The sequence below is a fragment of the Phalaenopsis equestris genome, unplaced genomic scaffold, assembly GCF_001263595.1.
Source record: "Phalaenopsis equestris unplaced genomic scaffold, ASM126359v1 Scaffold000578, whole genome shotgun sequence".
NCBI lineage: Eukaryota > Viridiplantae > Streptophyta > Magnoliopsida > Asparagales > Orchidaceae > Phalaenopsis > Phalaenopsis equestris.
Window position 1 is genome coordinate 82190 of NW_018165018.1, and position 13336 is coordinate 95525.

Below are 13336 nucleotides of genomic sequence, written 5' to 3' on the forward strand. Positions count from 1 at the left end.
GGTGCTATCGTAATTGGCATTGTTGATGTCTTCCTCATTCTCGTTAACGGGCTCATCGGACTCAAGTACGATTTGAGGATTAGATTGGGAATCGAGATCGGAGTTAGATTGAACAAAATTAGTTGTGTTATTATTAAAAATAGTCAAAATGTATCCGAAATCATAATCACTATATTCATAATACCCTAGTGGGGCAAAAAGATAATCATACATGGTCAGAGGTTTGAGGATTTTCTTCCCTGAATCTAAGATAACCAATCTAAAAGAGGCGGCCCCTATCTTACCCCCTGTGTTATCAGTCTTCATCAAGTCGTTCTTTTCTCTCTTTTTTGGTTGCGACTTTTCTGGTGAAATCTCTAACTTAGGCTGAGCAGGTTGTAGATTCTGAATGGCTGCCTAAGCTGAAGCGGTCTGAATCTGATCCAGTGTCTTCTTGGATGACTTGCTCCAAACTGTGCTCCATCCATCTTTCTCTATATATGGATCTATCAGAATGATTGTCTCGGCCGAAATCATATTCACAGAACCCTTTTCAGCTTCTTTAAAATATTCCTTCGGGATTGTTATATTTCCTTCTTTAAAGTTTCTCAAGCCAGTCTTTGAAGATAAAACAACCTTCTACGGTATGTCCCAACATCCTGTGGTAGGGGCAAAAATTGGGATATTGTTTCTTGTCAACTTCTTCCGGCTTCTTGGGTTCTGACAATCTGAACTCTGACTTTTTCATTAAAATTTTGAACATTTTTGGCATAGCCTCATCTTCAAAAGAATACACTCTTCTCTTTGGTTTTGCAAGAGTTGGACCCACTCTACCTTCTGCTCTGTATGGTCCTCTCTGGTATGACTGCTGGCTGGATTGGTTATATTGTTGTATTTGTTGTTGAACATGCTGTAATGATTGTTGAGAACTTTGGTGAGAATGCTCTGCCTGTATCTTTATCGATTGTTTTCCCTTCTCAACCATTATCAATGTCCCAAACTTCTTTTCAAATGCTCTGGTCATGTTGGATTTCTTTGCTTTATCTTGATAATCCATATGCTTAACTTCCTCCTGTACACTGTTGGCTTTGCTTAACAGCTTCTCGAAAGAAATGATGGTGAGTCCCTTGAGCATGAAAGCTAATGGTCCATGTAAGCTTTTGAGTAGAATCTCAATTACATGTTGTTCCTGTAGTTGAGGTTCACATTTCATTCTAAGGTTTCTCCACCTCAATATATAATCCACTAGAGTCTCGTTGGGTATTTGCTTCTCCACTATGAGATCTCCAGTAGAAACATGGTGTTGTGTTCCAACAAATCTCGTTATAAACATTTTTTCTAACTCGGCGAATGTTTTAACTAATCTGTTAGTTAACTCGGATCAAAAGCAATCCTTGATAGGCTGCTGACAAACTGTCAGAAGAGTAAGGCTTCATTTCCTCTAGTGTTGTTACAACTGGCTTGAAAATGTGTTATATGTTGCCTGAGATTTTTGGTCTCGTCAAATGACATGAAGTTTGGTGACATAAAACCCTTGGGGTAGGATACGACATCAAACTCCTCCAGGAAAGGTCTATCCCTTAAAAGCAATGCACCACCTTGAGATTGGGTTGAGGCCTTGCAAACTTGTTATTTAACCAATTGTTTAATACATTTCTCTAGTATGGCGTTTGGTGAGGAATCCTTCTTTTGTTGATCCTCTCTTATAGCGGAAGAACCTTCTCTTCATTCCTCGGTAATATGGATTATTTCAAACTGGTTAACCTCTAGAAAATCTACCTGCTGTGATTGGGATTGCCCATTAACCGTAGCCATGATGACCATGATGCCATCCATTTCATCCATTCTCTTTTTCATTTGGCTGATCTATTTGTCTCTTAAGAAAATGGCTTTATGCAAGTCATCCGTGGCATTCCCTTCGATGAGAGATTGGGCATCGCATGCAGATGAGGAAACTCTAGTATTGATGACTTGAATATCCATGAAATCTTCATCTAGGTAATCATTGAAATCAAAATCCTCATCATCAATGTTAATGGCTACATAGTGTTCTCTAGCTAATTTGAAAATCCATACTCTGAGCTTTTCAACTTTCTCTTCAATTATTGCCTCATGAATCCACTTGAGAACTGGAGAACTCTCCTGAATGTCCTTCACTTATTCATCAAATTTTGGCGCAATAGTTGCAACGATATCAGATTCTTCATACTTTTGTTTCATTTTGCCATTCTACCCTGTGGGATCACTAGACCATATTGGTATGACAACTTTAGGTACCCACACTTTCTTTCTCGACGATGATGACTTGAGACTAGGTGTCTTAATAGAGGCATTGGTATATCGGAAAGAAGTATGCTCATGGCGGTGCCATTCAAGTACAATATCGAGTAACTTCTTTATCTTTCCCTTTTCGGGGCATTCTTATGGGTAACAATTGGTTGAGTCTTTGGACCCAGATGTGACTTAACTACTCGACATCTTGCAGACATTGGAGTAGTAGAGGTAAAAAAATCCGTAGTAGAAGTGTTAGTATCAATTCAGCTTCCCAGACAAAATCTGACGGGAATACGGGTTGGCAAAGCTTTTAGCTGACTTGTGGGACTGTCGGGCAACCTTGGCATCTTTCAAAACTTATTTCTTCATTCGAGAGGATACTGTATATCCCACTCATTTAAGCAGTTTGACCACTGAACATCCTTCTTTAGTGGCCAATCTTTGGAACATTGTCCGGACTTTAGTGATAGGAGTGGGCTTCTCCCTCTCCTCACTACGACCAAGAAATGACAGTTAAGTAGTAATTATTTCTTGAATATTCTCATACCCATTAGTATTCATCAGTGGGTGAAACCTACTTCCTTGCAGAAGTGGAGAATTCTTCTGTAATCAAAGTTCCTCCTCATGAGGAAACTAATCATCTGGTACTTTTTCTAAAATTTGGGCCTTAGCTGACCTCTGAGCTTTTTGTCTATGGTTCCCTCTCTGAGATCGAGTTAGCAACGCAGATTTTGAACTTAAGCTGATCTCAAACACTGATGGAGAGACAGTAAATTCTTCAATTTCTTCTTCTACGATCATAATCTTCCTTCCTTTAGCAGAAAAGGGGACAACAAACTTGGCAGGTGTCGGGGAAGCAGCAAATTTCACCTTTTTGCAAGAAGTGGATTCCATGGGATAGTTCAGGTTAAATTCAGCAGAGGGCTCCTGAATCTCCAGAGCGGTGACTTTCATTATGATGAATGAGGCCTTTCTGAGTGTGACTTCAAGTTTGATAAATCTGGTTCCAAACTTGATGGTGGGAGCGACATTGCGAGCGTCACGGCTGGTTGGCAAATTGTAGGAAAAGGTGAGCGTAAGGAACGCCATTGCAGCAGCTTCAAAAACAAAGCTCTGAGGTTAGTTATTTGGCCAATGCCTTGTAATTCTAGTGCAAACACTAAAAAATTAACAAAGTCCGATCCGTAGACTCGGCAAATCTTTATTTTACTTTTAGTTTGGGAAGGTTTTAAATTTATTAAAAATAGTTTTGAAAGTAGAAGGATTTAATTAATAAAATAAGAAAGGTTAGAAAGTAAGCACAGCACGACACAATTCAATTTAATTTGCAAAGTAGCAAACCAAGCTCGAAGGAGAAAGTGAAGTTTAGGACCCAGTGCGGGACTAACTTTATAACGCACAATGCCCGGGCAAAACTAGTTCACCGTCACACCAATTGAGGGTCCGACCCCACACAAAGATAAAGTCCTAATGAACTCTTGAACCTCTCTTTTCAATAGTGATTGAACAGACGGTCCTGAAGTCTAAATGAATTGACTGTACTTCCCCAAGAAAGAAATGGGTGAAGTATGCCAACAGATGGCTCAAATTTAGAACATTTTATTTTGGAATCCAAAGGAGGAAAAACTAGGGGATGTCATAGATCCTGAGGAGAACATCGATGACTTACCAAACTATCCTACTATTTGGCTTTCATTTTGGATATTATAAATATTTAATGTTTAATCTTGCCAATTTTATTAATTAGAGCTTACATTCATGTAAAACGATCACAGGAATGCTTGATAGATGTGAGATTTAGGTCATAACAAACGACGAACTCGAAATCCTAAGGCGAGTTAGGGCTTATATTGTATAGCAGAACCATACAAAGGCCTAAAGATAAGTGAGGATTTATGTTATATAAGCAAACAACCTCGAAGTTCTATGATTTTTTATCTAATTTTAAAGAGAAGATATGTTGTTGTAGATTCTCTTGTTGTTGTAGATCCTCTTGCTGTAGAATGCTGCCCACAGAAAAGCTCCAAGCTCCTCATTGAAGTAGCAGGTTTTAGTTTTAGAAATGTCAAATGAGGAGATGAGAAAAATATCATGTTTTAGAAGTCACATTTTCTAGTATGTCAGGTCATGATGTCAAATCAATTTGTTCTTAAGGTTATGGTTATTTAAATTTTATGGGGGATATTAAAGTTGATTAGAGCGACATCGATTATGATCCCACGGTTCCCTCATTCCGGCACCACTATTTTCTTTCTTATTCACTTAGTCCAAATGAATTTACTATACTCAACTGAAAGAGTTCTATACTTTTATTTAAACAGTGGGAAGTCACATTAGCAACCGTAGGTTACCTCCTTCGAGAGATTCCCGATCATTCGGTAGAGACATTTTAATTTAGTTGCAATTTTGATTTTTTTGTGATGTTTGTGATTAAATTTTGAGTTTTCTTATATTTTGAATTTTGTGTCGGTGAATTTGATCTTGTTTAATTTTTAAAATTTTTGTTTTGGTTTCAGTTCTGTGGCTATCCTAAAAGTTTTAGTTTTGACATGCATGGTGACATTATTGTTTAATATGCAGGTTCATGAATAGGAGAAGTACAGTAAAGATAGTGCAAGAAAGAAGATGTTGTAAACTATAAAAGTGAAACTGTCAAGTCATCTCGTTCCTCCACCTGAAAGTTCAGTACTTGCAAGTCATATGTATATAGTCTTGTAGGAATCAAAGCATGCTCGTAGAAAAAGAATAGGAAGTACAAGTTCAATTTGTGTCTACCAGATCCCATGTCATTTCTTAATGGGTCTTGTTTATCTAAGGGTACAGATGATTTCTCAAGAAAGGCCTAATGAGTTTAATCATACTTCAAGATATCTAAAAGAGTATGAGAAGAGTCTGGGGACCAGGCCCTAGGCATGTCACAATCCCTTAAAAGTCCCGAGTTTATTCAAACTCATTATGTTGCTTAATAATTCATCCTTATCATACCCTTATGCTCAATAAGCTGATGTTCTAGCCAACCCTAAGGACAGGGTAGTTATCACTTGATGTTTTATTTATAAATTATATATGTAATGACCTTTAGAGGAAGTTTGGTTTAATTAATAAGCTTAGCACTTTGATTTTAAAGATGGGCTTGTAGTGTTTTAAATAGGTTTTAAATTAGTTATAGGTAATTTTCAAAACCTCATCAAACAAAATTTTGATTAAGCCTAATTCACCACTAAGCCCTTAAAAATTAATGATGAGATTTGTAATTTTAGAAAAAGATTTAAATGTTTATACCTTTAATCCTTTTCATGAATTATAGAGTCATTTCAAAACCATTAATTGGGGCTTAAAAATCAGTGAGTTATAATCTTCCAAAAATCAAACCCCTCACCTTAACATCTTTTTCATTTAAATATTATTTCAATTTTCATCAATGTTAAGGAAATTACAAATTTATCCTTTACATGACCAAAGTAAGGTTGGTTACTACCATTTATCCCTTTCATATTCTAATCATCAAAACATATCAATTAAGATTATTTGTTGCCCATTTCGCCCTTTGGTTAACCCTGAATATTAGTCAAGTCTTAAATTCCAAAATTACCCTTTTGCCCCTAAGACCCTAATACCCTATAATTCTTTAATTTAAACTCAAATGAGATTAAATTAAACTCAAATGAGTTGAAAATTTTAAGTTACCCCATTCATGGGTTAATTAAAGCACCAGAGGAGAAAATGTGATTTTCTCTGAATTTATTTAATTTTTTAATTATTTCTAATACAAAAATAGGGATTTTTCCAAAATTTAATAACTCAATCAAAACAAAATCTCTGTCCTTAAGAAAATTATTGGAGGTTCGCCTAGGTTAGAGGACCACTTGGACCAATTTTCATGATTTTTAGAGGTTTAATTTAATTATTAGAATTATTTATTTGTTTTGAGAAATAATTAAATATTAAATATTGTTTAAGTAGAAATTTAAGTATTATATTTTTATTAAATCTCTCTGAGTCCATGGAACCCAAAGAAATAAATTTCATATATTTGCGATTTATATTTTTTTATTGGAATTATTTTAGTGAGGAATTAAAGAAAATTCATTTTAAGCCTTTAGAAATTAATATCTTGACTTAAAAAATTAGAAAAATTATTTTAATTGGCTTTAGGTGATCAGCAAGTTAAATGTGACATTTTAATATGCTTTTTACAATTTTGCAATTTTTATAATTTTTAATTAATATTTAATTTTTTAAATACCCAAATATAGCTCAAAAATGAAGTATTTATTTTGATTCCAATTTTATTTTTCTTAGGTTCCTTTGGTCATAAAGAGCTCCCAAAACCAATTTGATAATTTTTTTGATTTTTATTTTAATGCTAATAATGTGATTTCACTTTATTAATTCATTTGAGTAGTTAAATTAACTTCAATTGACTTAAAATTTTTATGGAGAGCTCCTCTAACATTAAATCACAGAGGAGAATGTTTTTTTATGTAATTTACATTTATAATCACTCCAAATTAATTTTATTTCATTTTTACGGTTGGTGACAATTAGGATTATTTTTAATGAGTTAAACCAACTTTATATTTTTCCTAAGATCCTCTGACCACGGTGAATCTACCAATACAAATTTTATTTTTTCTAATGAGTACTTTAATTTTTATAATTTTTTTTTATCAAAAGAGTGACTGTTAACTTGAAAATTAAATATCTCTAGTTAGAGGTGGCCCTTGACCTTGGAAAAATCATGGGAGATACCTAACAACAGAGACATCAAAGCCCAATGGTGTCATACCATGGTGAAATGTCTATGCAAATGGAGAATCCAAATAATAAAAATACCATTTAATTAATTAAAAATAATACATACATCCAAAAAATATGAAACCATTTCCACACTGTTCTCCTCTGTTCACTAAGCAAGAGGGTAATTTTTTTTATTTTTGTACACAAAGATATGCATTTTTTAAGTCTTGTTGTTTAAATAAACAGAAAAAAAGTATTTGATTTTCTACTTATCCTACTCATCCTCATACGCGTCAAACAAACGCGTGTCACCACGGGATTAGAAGTCGCCATCTGAGTCAGCCTCCCCATTCACAAACTGAAGCACTGTCCGACCGCATCAAGGCCCTCCATTCGATATACGCTCCATCATACGGTCCTCCGTCATCATCCAAAATGAGCCAACCCCGAGTTGTCCACATTCAAACCCTAATACATCTGTCGATACATAACCAAATTAGATGTGGTTTTTTTCTTATAGACTCGTCTTAACTAGGAGAACATATCCATATGATTAATCAATTTTTTAATCAACTCTATAAGCATGGAGAATTAATTCAAGCTCAATTTAGGGTTATAGTTCAATACCTTTTCCCAAGAGGTGTGGCCTCGATTAGGTGCTTCCAAAAGCTTGCCTTGAGTCTAAAGAGCTCCTAGATGAAGCCTCAAGTAATGGTGAACTGCCTAGACCCAAATTTGACTAAGGCCAGGGTGGTTTGATGATGGGGCTTTTGTGGTTGGATCTTCCTCTCTCACTGTGGGGATGGTGTGGGTATAATTAATTTGAATTTGGTGGAGTTTTGGGGGGTGTCCTGTGTCGGCGTTGAATTGAGCTCCAAAATTGAGCTCAGGAAGTGGGCTTGAGTGGCGAAGGATGGGGGATTGAACTTAAGAGATCTTAAAGAAGCTCTGTAAGCAATTTGGCAGAGTCTCTCCAAGGAATTTCAAGCTCTCTTGGTTTGGCCATGGAGGGTGGGTTTAAATAGAGGGGGAAGTGATATATAAAAATAATATACTATTTTAACTGCCCTTTTTATGCCTATTTTTGGTGATATTGAAATTTAAAGAAAGGTATTTTTGTGTTTTTATTGCAGGTATATCTTTTTTAGGAATTTGGAGCAAAAATAGCAAAAGGAGCAAAATTTGGAGCAAAAACAGCCAATTTTGGGGTTTGGCATATGATGTGCCAAAATCTAGAGCGTTGGTGCATGATGCGCCAGATCCGAGCATGATGCGCCAACTGCAATTTTTTCGAATTAAGGTGGTTAGAGACAAATTTTATGTGAATTTTCAAAGGGACACTTGTTCTAAAAGTGATTCAATGCATCTAGACTCTTTGGAAGGTTCTAATTTAAAGGAATTTGACTCTTGGATCAACGGGGCACATCTTTTGAATTTAAATGTTTGACTTTTAAATTTTTGAGGGAAATTGAAATTCTTTTTAGAGGAGGTATCACAAAAGAAAATCAAGTGGGAGAAGAACTTCAAGAGGAGGGGCAAAAAAGATAGGTAGCGTGAGAACCAAGAGGGAGAGATAGAGAAAGAAAGTTAAGGGCCTGGAGATTATCTTATAGGGTTGTAAGAGGAGAGGGAAGGTGAGAGATTTCTTCTTCATTCCACTTCTAAGAGAGAACTTAGAGTGTTTGTAAGGAGAGAAAGTCTTGGAGAGAACTTCTAAGGATTTGCTTTGGAAGGATTTTGAGATAAGTTGTATTTTTCATTTCTTTTGTTTGTAAACCTGTTTCTATATATGAAGTTCATGTTTTATCATATCCTTCTCATGAATTCTGAGTAGTATTCTTTATCCTTCTCCCTACTTTGAAGAAATGATTTTGTGAAGAATTGATTTTATTTTCTACGATTTTAAATGTCAATAATTTGTGATGATTTGAACTATGATCTTCATTTACCTTTTGATTTGGCCAATTGAATTGTTAAAATGTGTTGAGAAACATATGTTCTGAAAAGGAGGATATGATTTCTATAACAAAGGGGGAATCACATTTGATTTCATGGGAGAGTATGTCATCCATGGGATTGGGTGCAAATAAATAAGGAAAAATAATTTGTTGGATGTAGAATTGGAAGATTTTAAGGTGACAGATTAGAATCCCCAATTTGGTTCAGTTGATTGAAAACTAATGCGATACAAGCATGTTAGCCCCCAGGTGAGGGAGTAGTGGGAGCTCTGAAGTGACAGCCGGTATCCTCTCAGTCTAACCACAAAATTAGGGACTAAACTTTCGATTAGTCAATGTTCTTTATAGCGCTCGGAAGAGGGTAGAGAATAGGATTGTTCCTATTTGGCACAAAACTGTTTTTAAATGATTTTAATTTCTTCACAAGCCCTATTTTCATTATGGAAGGGTGTTTTCTCATACTTGAATTTTGTGTCAACGAAAACCTTTATTTTATTTCAGCAATTTTACTTTTGAAAGTTTAGTATCTTGTTTAACTTAACTGTTGTAGTCGTACACTCGTATATCTGCATATGTAGTAGCATTTCAATTAAGTAGTTTAACTTCAAACTTCGTACTTTGCTTTTTTTATTATTTTAATTTAAGAATAGAATATTAATATTTAGCTTATATATATTTCCACCTTCCCTGTGGAATCAATATCTAGGACTCCATTAGAGCCCTGTATTACTTGCACAATATGTATAATGATACATATACTTGCGTTATATGTAGAAGGGAATTGGGAGTTTAAAAGAGGTTTTAAAGATATTTTTTTTTTCATTAAAGTGACATTATTGTTTGGGTTACATTGCATATTTATTATTAATTTAATCCCATATTTTCGCGCATCAAGTTTTTGGTGTTGTTGTCAAGGATGTAATGGAAAGTATTAGTTATTTTATTTTATTATAAAGATATAAAAAAAGAGTAGAGTATTTGCGGAGCATTTGTAGTTTAGTTTAAACATTTTCATATTTAAGTGTGTTGCTTATTTTTAATTACTTGTTTTATTTTATTTATGCATAGTATAAGATCTGAAAACTTAGTATTTTATGATTCTAAATTATAAAGAACTGTTAGAAAATTTTGAAAACAACAAAAAGAGAAAACCATTCCAGCGGAAAACCATCCCAGCGAAATGGCTTGCAACTTAAGTAATGTTGGAAATGAAAATGAACATCATCAGATATTTTTAGGGATTATGTTAATCCTACAACAGATGAAATTCATTTGAGTATACAAAACCCTGTTGTCCCTGTTGTAGCTGCCAGTGTAGCTGCCAGTTCATTGGAGCTTAAACCTGCTATTATCCAAATGGTGCAAAACAATTAGTTTGGGGGGACACCAAATGAAGATCTCAATTTACACCTTGCTAGTTTTCTAGAATTGTGCGCTACATTAAATATACTGGAGTGTTGAATGATGCTGTCAGATTTAGACTTTTTCCTTTTTCAATGAGAGATAAAGCTATAATATGGCTAAACTGATTAACACCTGGATCTATCAAAACTTGGGGAGATTTATCACAAAAATTTTTATCTCAATATTTTCCACCTTCAAAAAACACTAAGCTTAGAAATGATTTTACATCTTGTTGTCAGTTTGAAGGGGAATCAATTTATGAAGCCTAGGAAAGATTTAAATATGTCCTTAGGAAATGTCTACACCATGCATTGCCAGATTGGTTAATAATTCAAACTTTTTATACTGGATTGGTTGGATCTCTTAAATTGATAATTGACACTGCTGCTGATGGAACATTAATGTCAAAATCATTCGATGAAGAATATTCATTAATTGAAGAGATGGCTACTAATAATTTTTAATGGCCCTCAGAAAGGGTATATCTAAAAAGAGTAGTTAGTATTCATGATTCTAATGCAATATTTATATTAGCTACTCAAATAGCCACTATATCAAAGAATATAGATCAATATGGAATGAATTATTCTCAAACAGCACATGTTCTTGAGGAGAACTCATTTGGACAAATGATTGAATCTCAACTTTATATGAGACTTTAAGTACAATAAACAATCGTTCTAATAATCCTTATGTCAGTTATTATAATCCTAGTTGGAAGAATCATCCAAACTTTAGTTAGAGTAACAATAACTCAAATGCTACAAATCCACAATGGGGAAACAATACTGCAGGTAAACAATGTTGCGAACCCAGTGGGAAGCTCCAAAAATCAAGGAAATCAAGCTTATAAACCTTATTACCCCCAGGATTTAATAATTTGTAAAGTAAGGAGAAAAAGTTATCAATGGAAGAATTGATATTACAAATGGGAAGTCAATTATAGAGTCAAAGAGCTATATTCAGAAACATGAAAAATCAATTAGGATGTATTGCTACTGCACTTAGCAATAGACCCCCAGGAACATTATCTAGTAACGTTGAAGTAAATCCTAAAGATCAGAATAAGGAGTAAATTAAAGCTATTCAATTAAGAAGTGAAAAGGAATTGGACGATAGACTTCAACGAGAAGTTGAAATAGAAAAAGATGAGGTAGAAAATGAAAATTCTGGTGAAGATTTTCATTCTGAGTCAGAAAGTCTGATTAAACCAATGAAAATCACTATCGAAAGACACCACCTCCATTTCCTCAATGATTGAAGCAGAAGTATAGAGATAATCAATTTTCAAAATTTTTGGAAATTTTGAGGAAATTGACGATAAACATTCCATTTGTTGAAGCTTTGGAACGAATGTCAAGTTGTGTGAAGTTCATGAAGGATATAATTATTAAGAAAAGGAATTTTGTAGATAATGAGAATGTTGCACTCAGTGAAGAGTGGAGCGTTATAATTCAGAAGAAGATTTATGAAAAACTTAAAGATCCTGGAAGTTTTACAATTCCTTGTGTATTGGTAAATTATTTTATGGAAAAACTTTATGTGATTTAGGAGTCAGTATTAATCTTATACCATTATCAATTATCAGAAGGTTAGGCTTAGGAGATATTTCACCTAGAACTGTAACTCTTCAGTTAGCTGATTGTTCGATTATCTATCCTAAAGGAGTTATAGAAGATGTTTTAGTAAAGGTTGATAAATTTATCTTTCTTGTGGAATTTATTGTATTAGATATAGAGGAAGATAAAGAAATTCCTATTATTTTAGGGAGACCATTTCTAGCCACCAGAAGAGCTTTGATAGATGTGTGAAAAGAGAACTAACTATGAGAGTAAGTGATCAAGAGGATACATTTAATATTGTAAAATCAATGAAATACCCTACAAAAGAACAAGAGATTGAATGCTTCAAAATGGATATTAATGAGTATTTAAGTCATGAATATTCCAAAAAGACATATGAAAGCAAATTTGAAAAGGAATATATGGAATATCAAGATGAGGATAAAATCCAAGATGAGTCTATGGAAGTGAGTACGGAAGAACTGAAATATGTGTTCCGGAAAATTTTGAAATGTTAGATCCTGCAGAAAATGACAACAATTGGATTTCATATATTAAGAAACCCCCTGAACTAGAATTGAAAACACTTCCTACACATTTGAAGTATGCATTCTTAGGAGATTCATCTACACTACCTGTCATAGCATTCTCAGAACTAACTGGTCCGCAAAAATAACAGTTGTTAGAAACTTTAAAAAGTTATAAGAAAGCCTTTGGATGGACATTAGCTGATATTAAAGGAATCAGTACTTCAATCTGTATGCATAGAATTTTATTGGAAGATCAACATAAACGAAGAACTGACCCTCATAGGAGACTGAATCATATGATGAAAGAAGTTGTTAAGAAAGAAATTAATAAATGGTTAGATGCGGGAATAATATATCCTATTTCAGACAGTGCTTGGGTGAGTGCAATTCACTATGTTCTGAAGAAAGGAGGTGTAACTGTAGAGATAAATGAGCATAATGAATTAATATCAACAAGACAAGTCACTGGATGGTGAATCTGAATAAATTATAGAAAATTAAATTCTGCCACCCGGAAGGATCATTTTCCTTTACCATTTTTAAACCAGATGTTGGATAGATTGGCTTTAGATAAATTTTTTTATTTTCTAGTTGGATATACAGGTTATCACCAAATACTTATTGCCCCTGAGGATCAAGATAAAACAACATTTACTAGTCCTTATGAAACTTTTGCTTTTCGACGAATGCCTTTTGGATTATGTAACGCACCTGCAACAATTCAAAGATGTATGATGGTTAAAAAATGCATGATGACTATTTCAGTGATTTGATTGAAAAAGGGATTGAAGTTTATATGGATGATTTTTCTACATTCAGAAATTCCTTTGAAATATGTCTAAATCAATTAAAGAAAGTTCTGTAATGTTATGAAAAGCTAATCTAGTTT